The sequence below is a fragment of the Colobus angolensis genome, unplaced genomic scaffold (assembly GCF_000951035.1).
Source record: "Colobus angolensis palliatus isolate OR3802 unplaced genomic scaffold, Cang.pa_1.0 Scaffold64, whole genome shotgun sequence".
NCBI classification, from domain to species: domain Eukaryota; kingdom Metazoa; phylum Chordata; class Mammalia; order Primates; family Cercopithecidae; genus Colobus; species Colobus angolensis.
The window spans coordinates 1,901,083-1,906,046 of record NW_012120043.1 but is presented as its reverse complement, the minus strand read 5'-3'; positions in this window follow the sequence as shown (position 1 = coordinate 1,906,046).

Below are 4,964 nucleotides of genomic sequence, written 5' to 3'. Positions count from 1 at the left end.
CACCACTATGCCCGGCTAATTTTTTGTATTTTTAGTAGAGACGGGGTTTCATATTGTTGGCCAGGCTGGTCTCGATCTCCTGACCTCATGATTCTCCTGCCTCAGCCTCCCAAGTAGCTGGGACTACAGGCATCCACCACTATGCCCGGCTAATTTTTTGTATTTTTAGTAGAGACGGGGTTTCATATTGTTGGCCAGGCTGGTCTCGATCTCCTGACCTCATGATCTGCCCGCCTTGGCCTCCCAAAGCGCTGGGATTACAGGCGTGAGCCACCGCGTCCGGCCAGGATCGTTAATTTTAAGAAACGCGGTGAGCCCGGCTCTGGCCAGCACCCCGGGGATGAGAGGGGGCAGGACGGGGCCAGGGGCAGGACGGGGCCGGGGCAGCGGCCTCCCAGAATGGCTCCCTCGGCGAAGGATCAAGTCTGAGCCTGGGGCTGGGCCGCCCCCTGAAGCCACACCTCCTGTTCACAGGGCCAGGGTTTAACCAGCTCTTCTGGGGTCCTGGCCCACGAAGCTTTCAGAGGAACCAGGGCTGTGCGCCCACAGGAAGGAGAGGCCAGCGCCCGGGCACAAGGAGGACGAGCTGACTCATGGAGGCCCGATCACGTTACCACACCCACAGCCCAGGTCCCCGGGCGAGGTCCGAGGGGCAGCAGAGGTCCCTGACCACTTCCAACAGGACAGCCATGGTACACCCAGGACTCAGGCAGCGAACCCCACACAGCACCCCTCTCCGCAGCGTACAGGCCTGACCAGCGTGATGGCACGGCATGGACACAGCTGTACGGACGCTGCCAGTGCACACGCACACCACCCCTGTGGCCACAAGCCCCGGCCCAGCCCACCTGCAGGCTCCAGGGCTCTGGCTGGATCCCCCCCAGCGCACCCACCCTCAGAAGAACTCAAAGGCCCATCCAGCAAGTCAGAGGCAGACACGGGCCAGTCTCTGTCCTCATGCTGGTCCCGTCCTGGGAAGTGACCGCAGGCAGAGCCTGGGCATCGGTGCCAGCCGCCCGGCCCCAGGACCACTGGAACAGAAGCCTGAGGGGCACGGCCACCGCAGACGGGACAAGCCCTTGCACACTTGCCATTTTTCTTGGGGACGGAGGTCAGGCGGGAAGGGGCAGAGGTCTTCGCAGATGACATGAGCATCCTGGAGTCACCGGGGAAATAAAGTCCCTAAGGAGGGCGGGTCCCACCAGCAACACAACCCACAGCACCATGGCCAAGGGGGCAGGACCGGCCATGAGGCCTCACAGGCGGGGACTCTGTCCACTAATCCAGACCAGGACTTGGGGCGCCTCACTCCAGAGGGTGAAAGTTTACAGATAATTGAGGGATTACCTTGAAGCACAACTTTCTTCAAGGATCCAAAGGGCAATCACGCGCTGAAAAACCTCTCAGGTTTCCTCTGCCTTTTACATAGCGACAGGGCCGGGCGCAGGGCTCACGCCTGTCATCCCAGCTATGTGGGAGGCTGAGGCAGGCGGATCACCTGAGGCCAGGAGTTCAAGACCAGCTTGGCCAACATGGAGAAACCCAGTCTCTACTAAAAATACAAAAACTAGTCGGGCGTGGTGGCGCTTCCCAGCTACCCAGGAGGCTGATGTGGGACAATCACTTGAACACAGAAGGCACAAGTGGCAGTGAGCCAAGATCGCACCACTGCACTCCAGCCTGGGCTACAGAATGAGACTCCGCCTCAAAAAAATAAATAAATAGGCCAGGCGCGGTGGCTCTCAAGGTCAGGAGTTTGAGACCAGCCTGACCAACATGGTAAAACCCCGCCTCTACTAAAACAATACAAAAAAATTAGCCGGGTGTGGTGGTGCACGTCATCTCAAGATACTCAGGAGGTTGAGGCAGGAGAATCGCTTGAACCCAGGAGGCAGAGGTTGCAGTGAGCTGAGGTCGTGCCACTGCACTGCAGCCTGGGCAACAGAGCGAGACTCCATCTCTAAATAAATAAATGAATAAATAGCGATGGGCCCGCCCTGGTCTGGGACCTCGAGCCTCATTCTGGTGGTCCTAGCCCCTCACTTTGAGCCCTCGCTGAGGTGGCACAAAGGGGCACCCCCCACCCCGCCAGGCCAGTCCAGTTCCTGGACAGACCCATCCAGGAGACGGCTGCATCCACGTGCCAGTCACAGGGGCAGCACAGTCCCCTGGACCCAGAGCCGGTAGAGAGGATGGGGAAGGTGGTGAGGCCCATCCTCTGCCCGCAGGGCCATCACCCCTCACTGTCACTGCTCCCACTGGCACAGCGGGTAACCAGAGGAGCACAGGTGTGGGAGTCAGTAACCACCACTTCCTCCTCTACCCAAGGAGGCCAAGTAGGCCTCGACTTCCTCATCTGTAAAATGGGCGCTCCACCCACTTCCCGGGAAGCCCCACAGCACCGGCCCCAAGAGAACTCCAGAATGAGGCAGAGGCAGACGCGGAGCCTCCCAACCTGGGGAGCCTCCAGACTGCAGGCCTCACTCAGACGGTCCTGCCCAGAGGCCGCCACCCAACAGGTTCTCTCGCGTGGCTGCCAGCGGAGCATCCGCAGATCTGTGGGGTGGTGGAGGCGGAGCCGGCATGCCTGACACCAGAGCTCGATCCAGCACGCGCGCAGCCACCGAGCCCTAGCTGGACACGGGACTTGAGGCTGACCTGAGGACAAAGCCCACAGCTGCCCGCCACCACCGCGACACTAACCAGGACTCGGGCCAGGGCCTCCTTCACACGGGCCCCGTGTCCTCTCCAGGTTCAAAGAAAGTCAGCCAGCCCCACACGCCGGCCTGCCCACTGCCACCCGAGGCCCGCAGCCCCTGCCAGGCTGTGACCGGCCCTGGGCCTCAACAGTACCCAGAGCGCTGCCTCCACCCACCACCTGCCCTCCGCCAGGCCTCAGTCAAGGCCTTGACGGACCATGAGCCCCCGGGGGCCTGGGGCAGCTCCATGGGGATGCAGAAAGGAGGCAACATCACTCCAGATACCCCGGGGCAACCCCGACTGTCCCTAAGCTCAGCTTCGGTCTGTCCCAGTGGCTCTGCAGACACATCTGCTGGGGGGCTAGGACCTGCCTCTCGGGCGTGCACTGACCCCCCCACCAGTCCCCACAGACACAGTGCCCCCCCCACCGTGCCTGGCACACCAACAGGACTACCCCAATCCCCAAATTAATGGCTGGTGTACTGGCTTCCCCTAAGCTTGGGATGAGCAACAGGAACTTTCAATTAAAAAAACCCTCGTCTACTTCCTTTGTAGCCCAGAGTAATTACTGTATCATTAAAAAGGAAGAGAAGAAGAAAAGAAGAAACCCTAATCAGCAATTCCACAAAATCCATCTGCACCAAGTGCTGCACCATCGCCCTGCCCAGAGTCCAGGCAAAGAGGCGCTGGTCCCTCATCCTCTTCAGAGGAACCAGACAGGATCAAATCAGACAGGAAGCCCCTTTACACACAAGGAGGTCCGACCGCACTGCAGGCATAGTAAATGCAGACACTACAGACCAGTTGGGGTTTTGCCTCCCACCGGGGTGAAGGGAGCAGAGACAGCTCCTCTGACATTTCAGCCCATTTGCCGGCCGCACAGTCCTGCAGAACATCCGGCTGGCCTCTCACCCCCAGACCTGGCCCTTCCACTGGGACCCTGTCCAGACCCCGCTCCCCTGCGTGCAGGTCTCCAGTTCCCTCCCATCTGTGCAGGAGCGGCTCTCAGAGCTCACCGTGGGGGGCTGAGCAAAACACTCTGGGCCCTAGAGACGTCAAGGCAGGCGTGCGCGTGCCTGCACACACTCCCGGGGACTGCGTGCCTGGGAAACTCTTCAGTCAGCCGGGCCCAGAGCGTTTCGCTTTGGTGGAGACACAGGGGAAAACAAAACAAAGTACCGGTGACAACCGCGAACTTCCCCCTTTCAAACCTGGGGGCCCTGGCACACAGTCTGTCCTCTGCACAGAGGCACCCCAGGCTGGGCTGGGCTGGGCTGTGCAGGGCAGAGTAGCCCGGGGTGCTTCCATCCCCAGCTGCCACCCACCCCCCCCAGTCCCCTCCCTAACCCGAGCTCCTTCCCTCGGCGGGACGCCTGGGTTTTCCCTCCAGATGGGAGCCTGTGTACCTTCCTGCTCAGCTTCCACACCCACGAACTACCAGGGCCTCCGGGAACCAGGAAACACCAAGGAGGCTCCAGCATGTCCTGGGGTGGGGAGGCAGAGCCCCACCACATGGCCGTGTGGACGGCCCCGGAGCCCTGGGCCACACGGTGGAGCATAACGGGGAGAAGATGCTGGACTCCACCTACACAGACAACCCTCCGGCCCGCTTCCTACAAACAATGCCATCCGGAGGCCACAGGAATAAGAACCAGATGTCCCAAAGCCATTCTGGCTCCAGACGCAACAGTCCCCGAATGTCCTCTCAGCCCCCACGCCCCCCAACGGGAAAGTCTTCCCCTAAGAAAGTTGGGAGAGAGAAGCCAGGCGGGGATGGGGATCGGTGAGGCCACCGCAGGCCCTGTTCAGACATCTCACCCTCCCTCCCTGATCCGTGCGTTTCCGGAAAACAAAGCCGGTGGCCACAGCGGAAGGGGGAGGGGGCAGCGAGCCCAGCCGGGAGTTCCCAGGCAGTGCCGCAACAGGTCCCTGCGGATCAGACCACCTTCCTACCCCCACCATTCCCCTGCTCTCTCTCCCCCCTCAAGAGCTTTAGGACCGCTAAGTGAGGAGACTGGGACACAGCTGCGTGGGGAGGGGCCAGGCCAAGACTGGAGTAGGCGATGGGGCCAGGTGGGCAGGGGCCTGCGGACCAGAACGCGGACCAGAACGCGGGGAGGCATAAGGGACACGGGAGAGTGGGCGGTGGGCTTGAGCACTGGCTGGGTAAAGAAAGCGGGAGCTGGGGTAGGGACTAAAAGCTCAGCGGAGGGCAGGGGAGTTGGAGCACGACACAGCTGCGTGGGGAGGGGCCAGGCCAAGAC